General features: G+C 42.7%; 1 long non-coding RNA gene across 2 annotated transcripts in view; it reads left to right on the top strand.

Annotated features, from left to right (window-relative positions):
* Positions 1 to 785: 785 nt before the first annotated feature.
* LOC309611143 overlaps positions 786 to 14991 on the top strand; it is a 40281-nt gene continuing 26075 nt past the window's right edge. For both annotated transcript variants that reach the window (XR_014234349.1, XR_014234350.1), the window contains exon 1: positions 786 to 10019. This is a non-coding gene — a long non-coding RNA (uncharacterized lncRNA). The remainder of the gene's footprint in view (positions 10020 to 14991) is intronic.

Genomic DNA, 14991 nt, shown 5'->3' with positions numbered 1-14991 from the left:
GTGAATGGAAGTAGATTATTATAAATGTGATGAAGTGGCCTCCAATTACAGCTCTTCCAGATATGGATGCCTTACTGGATAAAATAACCCAGCCCCTGACACTTATTCTGCAGCTATTTACAGGCTGGTGCTTTTTAAAAATTCAGTCCCAATAAGAAGACACAGTTTAAAAAAAAAAAGAAAAGAAAACAATTTGCTTTCACTTGGCAAGGATTATAGTACACTTTATTGCTCCAGCACTCCATCTCTATGTTACAATTTAGTCTACAGAGATATTTAATAATCTCTTCATCCTCCAAGTCATCAAGTCGATTCAGTATATTGACAATATCATGCTGATATGACTTTGAGAGCAGGAGATGTACGTGCTATAAGATACCTGGGTAAGATACATGAATGCCAGAGGATAGGTGTTGAATCCCATGCAAATATAGGCACTTAATGATCAATAAACAATTTGAATTTCTCTGTAATATCTTTTTGCAATATAGACATATTTTAAGTAAAATTTTATACAATTTAAATCAGTATGTTGTTGCTGTTTTATATTTTTCATTTATCACAATTTTATGTATGCATTTATATACATGTGAACATTTCCAGTTTTCACTCCTACTTAAAATGCCATAATCTGCTTAGCTTTACTGTCCCATTAGAGCTTAGGTTGTTCCATTTTATTTCTCTTGATGCTAAGTACTATTTATATAAATGTCTTCATATATACGTGTGTGTGTGTGTGTATACACACACACACACACACACACACACACACACATATATATATATATATATATATATTTGGGATATTTCCTTAGAGTATATTCCCTAAAGTGGAATTACTATGTCAAAGGGTGTGAGTTTTTGCTACATATTGCTCTATTGCTCTCTAGACAGACTGAACCAACTGAAAATGCTACTGAGGATACATAGTCCTGTTATTTCCCCACAGTTCACCCAATTGGATTTTATATGTTTTATATATTTTGGTTAAGTTTAATATCATGTAATAATACCTTAAAATCATGTTAAAATGCATTTCTTTAATTGTTAGGAAGCCTGTGCATCACACAATGCAACATCATTCTTTGTCATTCTGTCATTTGTTCATATTATTCTGGTCTCCTTGGCAAGTTTGTCAGCCTGTCAGTGGTGAAAGCTGTGCATCACCCATATATTTCTCCATCTGTTCATCATTTCTTAAGTGCTTATTATGTTCCAGTCTAGGCACTGTGCTAGGTTCCAGGGATAATGGAGAATAAAATGTAGTGTTTATCCTCAAGGGGCTCTTCTGTTGTTGGAGAGAAGAATAAGATCAGTGGTCACAATTCAATGCGAATTAAAAGTGCACATAGTGTTGATGAGGTTCAGAAGAGGAGCACAAGAGGGGTTTCCCTAAGTTGTCCTTAGGGGAACCATGGAATACTTTTAAAAGGACCGTGCTTAGTTCAGATATCCAACCCTCAAGGAGGGTGAACCAAGCTTTAGAAGGGAACTAAGTCAGGTATAAAAGGAGTGAAAGACAGAGCACTTCAAAAAGAGAGAGCAGTACATGTACAAAAAGGCACAGAGAAGTGAGTGTATTATGTTACCTCCAAGAAGTGAAGCAACAGGGACACGTTGGGAGAATGCTGAAAAGTTGAATGAATTCTGATAGGATGTTTTTGGCTCCAAATAATAGATAACTGATTTAACTGATTTAGACAGTGAGACAAATCTGTTATCTCATTAAGCAAGAAGTTCTGAGGTAGAACTGCTCCAGAACGGGCTAATTCTATGGCTGGACAATGCCATTAAGTACTCAGGTTCTTTCCATTTTTCTGCTTTGCCATCCTAGTGGGCTTCCTTCATGGTTACCAGATGGCAGTGTCACTATTCAAACATCTTTTGCAGATAGAACAATGTGGGGTAGAAGAAAAGGGACTGTCTCTTCCTTGTGTCTCTTTATAAAAACAAGGAAAATTTGCCCAAAATCTCCACAGAGGACTTCCCCCTCCTTGGCACACACTGGGTCTTATGCCCATCCCCAAACCAAACTCGAGCAATGGTAGGGGCATAGTCTTGAAGGACTTAGATTTTTTAGGACTTGCTTATGAATTAAGAATAGGATCACCTTCCCTGAGAGTTGGAACTGATAAAAATCAGAGATTATTTAACAAAGAAGAATGGGGAAAGGGGTTTTGGCTAGACAACCAATTGTATTTGCATATTAGGGAACATATTGGTTCCCCCTTAAGGCTGGTTGATTCACTGATTGTCACTTCTGAATTATTTCCTGTGGAGACTCTATCCTTAATCAGTTTTGAGCCATGTAGAGTTCAAGTGGTAATGGGACAGTTATAGCAGTGTCCTCCTTCCCTGAACCTTCCCCACCCCCAAGTAAAACAGTGGGTGAAAAGAGATTAATAGAGTCATTAAATAAATATTTATTGCATGCCCACTCTGTGCAGACGCAGTGCTAGGGGTCATGGATACAGAGCAGAGTAAATGAAGCACCCAGTCCTGTCCCCAAAGAGTTCATGATGATGGTTGGGGTGAGGAGATAGGTGAAGGGAGTAGATAGATTCATACACTGATAGTATGAGGTTATAGATACAATGATGACAGCTGTCATTTATTGAGTATTTGCTATGTTCTACCTAAGAAGTTTACCTAGTTTTCTCATTTAATCTTTATAGCTACCCTCATTTATTTTCCCCATTTGGCTTTGAGAAAAGTGAGCCTTAGGATTGGGTACCTTGTTCAAGTCCTCCTGCTGGTAAAGGTGAGAGCCAGATCTCAAACTGAGGTCTGCTGAATCGGAGCCCATGTTCTTAACCACTCTGCTATGATGAGAGAAAATAAGGGAGGACAGTGGAATAACTGAAAAGATATTTTAGAGGTAGAATCAAGAGGATTTGGTGATTGATTGATTTGGGGGTAAAAGGAAAAGAAGATTAAAGATGACTCCCATATACCTGATTTGGGCAACTAGGCTGATAGTAATGCTGTATATTCAGGAATCCCTGTATTGTGGGTGACAGAAACTCAACTCAGATTAGCTTAAGCAAAAAGAAATGTAAAACACCTATAGCTGGGGAAAAAATGACATAGCTCCTAGAGTTGAGGGAAGAGATGTAGGAATGAACCAAGGGCTCGATACCTCTATGCCATTGTCTGTGTCTCATCTCTTCCTGTCTCTGTCCAGCTCTTTCCACATGCCAGCAAAGATGACCACTAAGAGCTCCAAATATGCATCCCCCATTAGCCCACCCCAGTGGAGACAACTTCTCTCACCCACAGGGCTGCTTGAATCATGGGCTCACCAGTCCCTGTGTCCAGGGAAATAGGCTATTGTGGTAGTCAGGCCAGGGTCATCTGCTCAATTCTGCGGACAGAAGAAAGGAGATGGTGCAGAATGTATCCAGCAGCCCAAGATAACAGTTACCTTGGTTCCCTTCAGATGCTGCTGACCGAGAGAGAAGGCAGTGGGGCAGCAGCATTAAATGGCTCTCAAGCCAGTTCTGATTTAGATGTGTGGGATTCACAGCATCAAACCACTCAGCCGATTCCAAGTGCCATAATAATTTATTGAAATCAACATGCTGGTGAGACAAGGAGCCTGACAGACAGCAGATGGCTCCCACACAGAAAAGCTAATCAATTTTGACAAACAACAGCCATCATAAAAGAGGGGAACGTACACAGCATGCACACACTTCTGAACAGTGCAGAGACAAAGGCTCCTGCTTGGCCTGGCCAGGACAGGGAAATACCTCTGTGAGGCAGTATCGTGGGAAAGCCTGGGCATTTCAAATGCTCCCCGCTGACCTTACCTCCCACCAGTCACCCACACAAATCTCTGCTCCACACACACCTGACTCTCTAGACTTCTTCAGACCCGCCTTAGGTTTTCCCACTTCTGTGCCTTTGCTCACTCCCTTCCTTCTGCCTGGGAGACCCTGTTCCCTCCCATCTTTCTGTCCCTTAAGAACTGACCTAGTCCTCAAGGTCCAGCACAAGTCCTCTCTCCTCCTAAAGACTTGTGTTGTTAATGCTTCATGGATGTGTTTGCGACTAGTCATCTTCACTAGATTAACCAGATGGCAAGCTTCTTGAGGACAGGTGACTTGCCTTTCACATCCCTGCATACCCAGGAGCACCCAGCACAGAACTGCAAACTAAATTTTTAATGAAGGATCATTAGTTTGCTTCCAGTCTTGGGGTGGGGGGAATCACATTTCTTAAGAGATAGAACATCTGCAGCATACAGTAAAAGATTAATGATGTTAATATATTAAAATCAGCCTTTACAAATCAATAACACAGGGCAAGAGACCCAATAGGGAAGTCAGCAAAAAAAATTAACAGGAAATTCACAGAACAGCCCATACTTATGAAAAAGGTCAATTTTACTAGCTATGGAGGAGATACAAATTAGGACAATGTGATTCTAATTTTTGCTTATCAAACCAGGAAGATTTTAAAATGGATTCTTCAGTGTTAGTAAGAGTGCGGTGAAATAGCTAGTCATTTGCTACAGCAGGGACTGCGTATGGGTACGGCCTTCCTGGAGATGAAGGTGGCAATTTTTATTGAAAGTCTTAAAAATGTCCATACTTTAAAAATCTGTAATTCCACTTCTAGAGTTTTAGCCTAAGAATGTAACCAGAGCCGCATACCTAGATTAGGTATAAGGATGCATATCTTAGTATGCTGGTGAATGATCTGGCTGATTCTCTCTTATTCAGTGTCTGGAAGTCAGCCTCAGAAAGAGAAGTGGCATTTATACAGTTTTTTCCCATTTGCCTGACTTGACAATCCCCAAAAAACTCCTGAAAAAACTCCTGAAAAAAATCTGCCTTGACTTCTCTTAAAAACAAAATCCCTGACAACTGGCTGATGCCTGCTGGAATATGGTGACCAGCTGTTTTTCCACTGGTTTGAGATAGTCTACTCTCCCTGGAGGACCTACACCCAGAATCTAGCTACTGCTGTGAACATCCCTGTTTCCCATGTAATACTGCAACTTCCATCATTTTCCTGCTCACCTATCAGGTCCTGGGGGTTTTGAGGGGATCTGATAGACTGTGTTAGAGGCTGACCTAGTTAGTGGGGTACAGACAGGAAGCAGGAACCTCATTTTATTATTGTTTAGGTTACTTAAGCACTGTCAACCCATCCAAATATCTATCTGCCCATCCACCTGTCCATCTATCTATCCCCCCCAACATTGATGGAGCACATGCTATATGCCAGAAACTGTGCTGGGTGTTGGGTGCTAGGTGTACACAGGTAATGGGCATGGTCCCTACCACCAACTTACTCACAGTTCAGGAGCACGATGAATTTTAAAGAGACAGTTCATTGTTTCTTCTACAGATCAGTACACACAAAGCAATCTGGAGCACAGAGGTGGGGGATCTAATTCAGGTGGTGAATCAATGGTGAATCCCAGAGGGAGAGCCTGAACAGGGCTTTCAAAGTTGTCTATGAGTTAACTTCGTAATAGGAAGAGGAGATAGGGACATTTCAGGGAGACCCAATAGCAGGTTTCAAGGTCTGAAGTTCAGAGGAAGCATGACTGTGGGCTTTGGCAGTTAAAGGAAGGAATAGAGCTGGAAAGGCAAGGAGGCACGAGGGCATCAATGTCTCCTTGGAAATGCCTGGGGGTTTAAGCTTTATCTGGGAGGCAAAGGGTGGGGCATTGGAAAGTTTATGGGAGAGGAGTTTTAAATATTTTTGAGAAGTCAGGCTGGTAGCAGGGAAAGGATGGGTTGGAGGGGCGTGAGGCCAGTCAGGACATGGTTGCAGGTATCCAGAGAGTCAAGAGATGTTACAAAGGCCAAGTTGACAGGACTCAGGGAGAGGAGTGTGTGAGGTGAAGGGCGTGGCAGGGAGGAGGGGCAAGGAGGCATCATCAAAAGCTCGCAGGTTTCTGGTGTGAGGTGGCTCGTCTAGATTTAGACGCTGTTGGGGAGGCAGAGAAGATGCTTCTGCCCTTGTTGCATTTCCTGTGGAAGCCCACTCAGCGTCCAGCCCTCCCCTTTTTCTCTTCCCCTTCTAGTCTGTCTGCTGGAGCTCTTTGGACGTGGCTGCCCTGGATGGCCCAGACATAGCCCTGTGCCCGGGGCCAGCATTCACACAATTTCCTGGACGACATATGGCTTTCCTGACATCAAGTTCCATAGCCTGGTCTCAGGGATGGGCAACTGGGGACACTTGTCCCTGCCAAGATGGTTCCTGAATGGAGTCTGTATTTCATTTCACAAAATTTTGTTGAGGAAGAGCCTCCTTTGTACTTAACGTAGAGTAGGGCAGTACGCAAAACAATCATTAGATATTGATTGCACTTTTTATTCTACTTTCAAGGCCCAGTTTAAGTGACAGTTGTCCTACAAAATCCTTCCTATGTCCTCACCCCCACGCCGGGTTCCCATGGGTAGACCTCTATTATATTCCATTTCGTATTGAATTATCAGTATTTGTTCAAGCAGCTATCCCTTTGGATAGACTGGAGTTCCTTGGGGTCAAGGACCACATATATTCCTCTTTCCCCTCCATCATATGCCCGTCCAGTCCCCATCTTTGCTCTTCATCATCCCCTAGCATTTTGAACAGTGTTTGATACAGTTAGTACCTGTCACTGGGACTTCTAACTTCTTTGGTGGGGTAGTGCAATTGTTTATTTCTTAGCCACGAACAGTCAGTTGCTAAGATTGTTGGGGGTCAACACAAAAAGTTTTTAAAGCTCGTTGCTGTGGACTGAAGCTCTTAACACTCTGCCTGGTAACCTGATTTCCTCTGATTGGTCTGGCCTGCTCGAGGGAAGCCATTTGGCCTGGAAATGTGATGCTTTGAAGACGCCATGGGAAGCAAAACACTTGGTTTTCCGCTTGGGAATGGGACTTGTGCCTTTGAGACCTGTCTTGGGAAATCAGCCGGAGCAACATAATTGCAATGAAATTACCCCAGATCACACCCACACATTCATTATGAGATTCCTTATTGACACCTTGACAATTTGTTTCAGAAGACATTATTGCATATTCCTCCCTCTGGAATAGATTCAGATGCATATAGACATTCGAGCCCACACATAATGTACATGTATATCGGTGAATTTTTATTATATAATTATATGAGGCTATCAGTCAGTTTTCATTTGGAACTCTTTGCATTTATAGTTCAGGAAGTTATTTAAAATCAAGAGGTAGAGAAGAGAGCATGAAAGAACTAAAGAGGAGGCACTGGATTGGGAAGCCAGTGAGTGTGTCTTTGCTATTTGGGAGCTACATCCCCCTGTCCCCCCACCCATTCCTCCCTCCTTCACTCTACCATGTCTTTCTACTGGTGGGGACTCAATCCTGGGCAGCACCCATAAGAGGAAGGTATCAGTGGAAGAGCTCCAAGGAGAACCTCCTCAGGGTCATAAGGTGCCATCTTTGGCCCTTGTAGGCTTTTCTGTTGGGTCTGGGGAAGACTTATGGCCACACTGATCTGCAAACGGACCACTGACTGCCAGATGTCCATGAAGGTCCATGAAGATCAAGCAAGATATTTTAGAGTTGGGCTTTCCAAACTTTGAAAGTCATGACACACATGAAAATGAGAATCTTTGTATGGTACATTGTAGTGAACTGAAGGGGACTTGGGGTTCTATATGGGGCTTGGGGAAAAAAGTCATTCCATTTTCTCTATACTATACAAAATGAAAGAGAATATACAGTATATTGGGAAAGACAATATATATGGAATCAGAATAAAATATTTTCCTCATTTTAATGAGAAACTTGAGCTTGCTTCCTTCCATGGATGTAACTGTTTCATATCAGGGTTTATGTTTGAAATGGATACACACCATGCCTGATCTTTTAATGATGATCTCTACAGATTCTTGGTGGTCAACCTTGATCAGAAACTTTGTTCACACAAGTGGGTGATAAAAAATTTAAAGCCATTTTTATAATCATTAAAGATTCATAACAGTTGAAATTATATTTAAAGGATTCAACAGCCTTCCTTATATTTCATTGACAAATGTAGTGTTGAAAATTTTTGTGATGATGCAGGTGGGTTTCAAGTCCAACTGAACTTATTCATGTCAAGGATTCAGAAGAATGATGGCATTCTCATTTGCAGAATGTGGATGGGGTGTGGGAACTTTCACTCTGCATCTGGCTTGGCTGACACTTGAAGGATACAACCACTGCGAGCAGACAAAAGTATAGGTCACATGTGAGTTCAATCCAGGGTCATTACCACTACATCCACCATTAAGCCCCACCCAGGCTCTCTGTCCCTTTTCTCTAATTACTGCCTTTTGGGCTGCACATGGTGCCCCTTGGCATGGGAACTGCTCCAGCAGCTCATTAGACTTTGTATCAGACAGGGATGTACAGCCAGTTGCTAGAGTAAATATCCAGTTGTAGGGTATCTCATTGGTCATTTTCATTGCAGCTCTGAAGAACAGCATGGGTCAGATGTCCCACATCTGAGGAGCCACAGACAGGTTGCTTGTGGCCACAGGGGACCATCCCCAGGCACTCTGTCTGCCCCATGCCCTTAAATGCCCCGTGCATCCCATCTCCAGGCCTTCGCTCATACTTTGATCCTTCCCGGAGTGTTTTCTTGTCTTCTATCTTCACTGTTAAGTCCTACCTGGTGTGCAAAGCCCCCCTCAAGCCTTTCTCCTCTGCCAAGTCCTATCTGACTAATGTGTCCCACAGAGACCCACCTCCCTTGAACTTCTGGAGTCTGTCCATAGGCAGCCCTGAACTCACAGTAATTTACACGGCATTTTAAAATCTAAATGTGCTCTTGTCTCAACTAGAAAGTGAACACCCAAGTGCACTAGTGTCTCAGGAGAGAGGCCCCGATCCCAGGGACTCAAGGAAGAGACCATATCTTGTTCATTCCTGCACGGTGCCTTGCACGGGTCAAGACATATTATCAAAGTGATTGATAGGAAGCAACTTGCACACAGTAAAAACGATTCATAATGATGCTGTTTAATAAATTCCATCAAAATTAATGATTTTCAGCACCAACTTTTGTGCAACATTCAGGGAATACCAACAACTTCTCAGAACAGAGAATGCTTAAATCATAACTGCCAAAATATGCCAGTGTTCCCCTTCTCCCCTTGTTGACTAGTCAGATAAATGCTCGATTCACTGTGATATGACAGGCTCATTAGCGTTTTCTAAATACACTTTAGCAGCCAGTCCAGAGTTTTCATTTTGACCAAGGGCATTTCTGCTCTAGGGAGGGCTGTGGAAATGTAGGCTATTTTTGCACGGAGTGAGCTGAGCCCTCACCACCCTGACTCTCCCTGGAGAAGACTTTGCCAACTGGGTAGTGGGCAAAGCTGCAGGTCCAGGAAGGGGCTGGTGAACAGCCTAGTTAGGGGCCCTCTAGGTGGCTGAGCTTGGAGTTCAGAGCCCTAGATTGCCTGGCTGCCTGTTTTGCTTTTTTCTTAATTTAAGTTTGTGATTGACTTATTATGTGCACTGGCACTTTTAAGAGATTCGAATAAAACACAGTGAGAGTTCAGAACAAATGTAAATGGCCTCAAAGAAAAGGGAGGGGATAAAAACAACAATAATCTTTTTTAATGACTGTAAAATGTGGGAAGGATAGATCATGAGCTCTCTGCATGGGGCCCTCGTCTGATCTCAATCCAGTATTGTAATTTAGACATGACTTTTTATTTAATTTCTGACTGAGAAAGGGAAATTAGAAAACAACATCATCTCAGCTGCTTCTTTATAATGAACAATATTTCACAGTGCCAGCCCTGGAGTTACCTTCAGAACTTCTTTTATGAGGCGGATGTTGACTCCGGTTCTAGGAGAGCTTGAATTTTCCCACACACTGGTTGCTTGAGGAGCAAAAGTGGAAGTACGGTTTTTAATTAGAAGCTGGTTTAAGGCTCAGGAAGCCCACAGGCTTGCAGGTAGGGGAAGGGAACAGCGAGATAATAAAACGAGGCCCTGGAAGACACCAAAACCTGGATTAGGCTGTCCTGGACTTCCTTACATGTAAGTAACAGTTGCCTTTTAATCTCCCCACCATGTTTATTTATTTAATTTTTAAATCGGAGGGGGATTTATCCAATCTGTAATTAACCCTTGCATCTGGCCAAAGCAGTTCTGCCTACTGCCCCTTCCACTCCCTGCTCCTGGCCACTAAATACATAATGGTCTGATAAATATTTAAGCAGTGTTGAGGGAGATAATGCGAGTAATCCATTAGAGCCGCCGCCTGGGCTGGCACGGAGGAACCGGTGGGGCTCGAGTGGATGGAATAAGTGCTAAGATCCCAGGCTGGGCAGCAGGCTTGCTGACCGCTGGGGGTCCTGCATGCCGAGCCTGGCCATGGGGAGACAAGACATTGGAGGCCCTGGGAGCCTTTGCTCCCACTTTGCCCCCGCTGAGCCTTTGCCTCTGCCCGCACGGGTCAGCCTCAATGCTGAGTGGGATGGGGCGGGGCCCATCTTCTGGAAGGAGAATGGCATGAACTCGCCCCCATGAGGTGACCTGGGACGTCCACCCTGTGGCTACAGGGGACTCTAGGACAGCCCGCTGCCCACCTCCATCACTGGGGCAACCACCAGCCCCAGTTTGCACAGGACAGTCCCAGGTTATGCTAGGTGTCTGGCATGGGTATTAACAGTGCCCTTTTCCACTTTCAAGAGTCCCACTTTGGACAATAAGTTATATGATCACCCCACCTCTGATCTTCTAATAACATGCTTCAGAATGATGGAGGGAGGCGGGAAATCATAGCAGCAATCTCCCTCACATGGTGTACCCTAAACACAGCCATCAAAATGAGCCAAAAACCCGACACTCAACTACAGAAGCCCTCCACCCAGACACACACGTGCATGCACACACACACACACACACACACACACACACACAAAAACATTGCCTCTTGGCTTCTCCTAACTCCCCTTGCACGGCACCTGTGTACCCCTCTCGGCTCGCTGCAATCTCTCTCTTGATGCTAATGTTGGGAAACACGCCTTGTCTCTCTGGGCTCCTTCAGGGTACCATGTGGGTCTGATGTATCGGGGCTTCCACCGTTGCTCCCAGCTCAGTGTTGACTACTCTGGTAGAATGAATGAATCAATTGTGATTGTTTGTGATTATGTTAAATCTCTCTTATTATCTCACAAGGTCTTTGACTTCAGCAAATGTTTTTTTTATCCCTCTTTATCCGGGATATCATTCATGGACCCAAATACACATCCACATAAAACTTCCCTTTATGAACACACAGTTCAAAATAATCATGAGTGAAGACACAATACGTCATGCATACTCTCTTTCAGTACCTCCTCTCCCCCTCAGAAAATAGAAAGATCAAGGTCCCCATTTTTAATGAATTCATCTCTACTAACCTTCTCTTGTTCCAAAGAGGAGTCTTTGGAATAAGCAGTAGACAGTCAAAAGTTCAGGATGGTTCCTATTACCCACTCAATTAACCCTTTCTCTTCCCTCTTGCCTTTTCGTTCATTTCTTCACTCACTGATTCATCCATAGTCATTTACTGAATACTATGTACTGGGCTCAATTGATTCCTGGCGGGACTTCAGACAAGCCCTCAGTTTCCTCATGACCAGAATTAGCTGAATGTTGCATTGCTGGTTTCAGAAACACTACCCAGGCATTCCTTGTAGACAGATCTGACATAAATCCATGTGTCTGCCTCCCCCTAGCTCCCAGAAGGCAAATCTGGAGAGTGAGGAGGGAAGGGGCCTCCAGGGGTTTCACACCCTCAAGCCTATTTATGTATTGACTTTCCCTCCTCCCCCACTTCCCTGGGGTCAGCCTGTGCCTGAGGCTGCTCAGCTTTGCTCCTCTGGGGCTCCCTCGGTCAGAGCTCAGCTGCCCCAGCCCTCTGGGGCCATGGCTCCCTATGGCCTTGACATCAGCCCCCTCCCTGTGGCCGTGCCCTTGGGGCATTTGCTTCAGTGCTCGATGCTTGCAGGCTCCACTTCCCAGCAGTGAACCTGCCTAGACGCGCAGGTCTTCATGCCCAGCTAGTCATTCAGAGGCTCACCCGTAAGCTGGTCCTCTCTTCACGGCTAGTTGCAATATTATTATTCACACACACGCACACACACACAGATATATATAAAACGTGCATGTGTATATGTCTACACACATACATGTACTAATACATACATACAGCTTGCAAAAATAGTTCACAAAATCAACACGTTTGCACACCTGTAAACTTCATCTTGCACACATACATGCACATACATATACAACACATACACCCTAAAATCATAGAAAATATGAACTAGACATCAGTCTTCAAACGTCTGTAGGACTCCCACGTGTGAAGGACTTTGCTACATGCCACGTGGAATAGGAGTGAAAATGTGAGCTTGTGTGTAGCTATGCACACCCTGATCTTGTGAATACACGCTACCATTCCTCTCTCTCTTAAGTATCTTTTCCCTCATGTTACTACTGGCATTGTAGGTGGCTGCTTGCAGTAATTTAGTTTAGTGGTTTTTTTAAAGACTATTTGTAAAAGTAGTTTTAGGTTTGCAGCAAAACTTAGTGAAAGGTACAGAGATTTCCCGTATACCCCCTGTCTCTACACATGCATAGCCCACCTCAATATCAGTATCCCCCATCAGAGAGTTATATTTGTTACAATTGATGAACTTACATCGACATATCTTAATCACCCAAAGTCCATAGTTTATCTTAAGGTTTGTTCTTGGTGCTGTACGTTCTAGGGTTTGGACTAATGTATAATGTCATGTATCCATCATTAGGGTGTCATACAGAGTATTTTCACTGCCCTAAAAATTCTCTGTGCTCCATCTATTTATTCCCCCCGCCCCCAGTCCCTGGCAACCACTGATCTGTTGACTGTGGGCATAATTTTGCCTTTTCCAGAATGTCATATAGTTGGAATCATACAGTATATAACCTTTTCAGATTGGCTTCTTTCACTTAGTAATATGCATTTAAGGTTCTTCCATGTCTTTTCATGGATTGATAGGTCATTTCTTTTTAGTGTTGAATAATATTCCATTGTCTGGATGTACCACAGTTTATTTATTCATTTACCTGTTGAAGGACATCGTGGTTGCTTCCAAGTTTTGGCAATTATATAAATAAGCAATAAACAACTGTGTGCAGGTTTTTCTGTGGATGATTGCTGGATCGTATGGTAAGAGTATGTTTAGTTTTGTAAGTAACCACCAAATTGTCTTCCAAAGTGGATATACCATTTTCCATTACCACCAGCAATGAATAAGAGTTCCTGTTACTCCACATCCTTGTCAGCATTTGGTGTTGTCAATGTTCCAGATTTTTGGCCATTCTAATTGGTGTGTAGTAATATCTTATTGTTGGTTTAATTTGCATTTCCCTGATGACATGTGATATGGAGCAACTTTTCATATGTTTTTTTTTTTTGCCATCTGTATATCTTCTTTGTTGAGGTGTCTGTTAAGGTATTTGGCCCATTTTTTATTCAGGTTTCTTGTTTTCTTATTGTTGAGTTTTAAGAGTTATTTGTATATTTTGGATAATAGTCCTTTATAGATGTGCCTTTTGCAAATATTTTTTTCCTATCTGTTGTTGGTGCTCTCATTCTCTTAAAATTGTCTTTTCAATTTTAATGCAGTTTTTAATTTTAATGAAGTACAGCTTATCAATTGTTTTTTTTCCATGGATCATGCCTTTGATGTTGTATCTAAAAAGCCATTGCCACATCTAAGGTCATTTAGGTTTTCTCCTATGTTATCGTCTAAGAGTTTTATAGTTTTGTGTTTTACATTTAGGTCTATGATCCATTTTGAGTTAATTTTTGTGAAAGGTGTAAGGTCTGTGTCTAGATTCATTTTCTTTGCATGTAGATGTCCAGTTGTTCCAGAACCATTTGTTGAAAAGACAATCTTTGCTCCATTTTATTGCCTTTGTATTTGCCTTTTGTATTTTGTATTTGTGCCATTGTATTGACTATATTTACGTGGGTCTATTTCAGGGCTCTCTATTCTATAGATGTCCCATAGTTCTTGGATATTCTGTTCTGTTTTTTCACCCTGTGATCTCTTTGCTTTTCAGTTTTGGAGGCTTCTATTGCTATATCCTTAAGCTCAGAGATTCTTTCCTTAGGCACACCCAGTCTACTAATAAGCCCATCAAAAGAATTCTTTATTTCTCTTATACTGTTTTATTTTTTTTTCTCTCTAGCATTTCTTTTTGGTTCTTTCTTTGCATTTCCATCTCTCTGCTTACATTGCCCATCTGTTCTTGCATGCTGTCTACTTTATCCATTACATCCTTAGCATATGCATGGTAGTTGTTTTACATTCTTGGTCTGATAATTTCAATATCCTTGCCATGTCTGGATCTGATGATTGTTCTGTCTCTTTAAATTTTGTTTTTTGCCTTTTGATATGCCTTGTAATTTTTTCTTGATAGCCAGATGTAATGTACCAGGTGAAAGGAACTGTTATAAATAAGCCTTTAGTAGCATTGTGGTGAGGTGTGTGGGGATGGGAAGCATTCTATAGCCCTATGATTAGGTCTGAATTTTTTAGTGAGCCTGTGCCTCCTGACTGTGAACTTCACAACTGTTTCTCAGATTCTGACCTCCCCCCACCCATCCTGCTCCCCTCCACCTATTCCCCCCACCCTGTGGGGAGAAGATGGCTAGAGCTGGCTTTAAGTATTTCCCTTCCCCCAGATCAGTTAAGCTTTGATCATACCCCAGCAGGTTAGGCTCTGGTTAACTAGTTTCCCCTGAGGGCAAGTCTTGATAAGAAGAACAGACTGTTCTCACTTATTTTAAAATGATTCCTTTTCCCCTCCACCTGCTGGAAGAGCCAGGCGATTTTTCTCTGATCTTTAGTTCGAGAATCTGGTCAAGCTCCTGGAGGAAAAATTCCCAAAATTGTGGGGAGCTCCCCACTATGAGTGGGTCCATCTGAAGTTTTTAACTCTCAGACTTGTCCACACTGAACCTCCAGCA

The sequence above is a fragment of the Balaenoptera borealis genome, assembly GCF_965194805.1.
Source record: "Balaenoptera borealis genome assembly, chromosome: 14".
Classification (NCBI taxonomy): Eukaryota; Metazoa; Chordata; class Mammalia; order Artiodactyla; family Balaenopteridae; genus Balaenoptera; species Balaenoptera borealis.
Note: the sequence above shows the minus strand (reverse complement) of the source record. Positions and strands in the feature narration are given on the sequence as shown.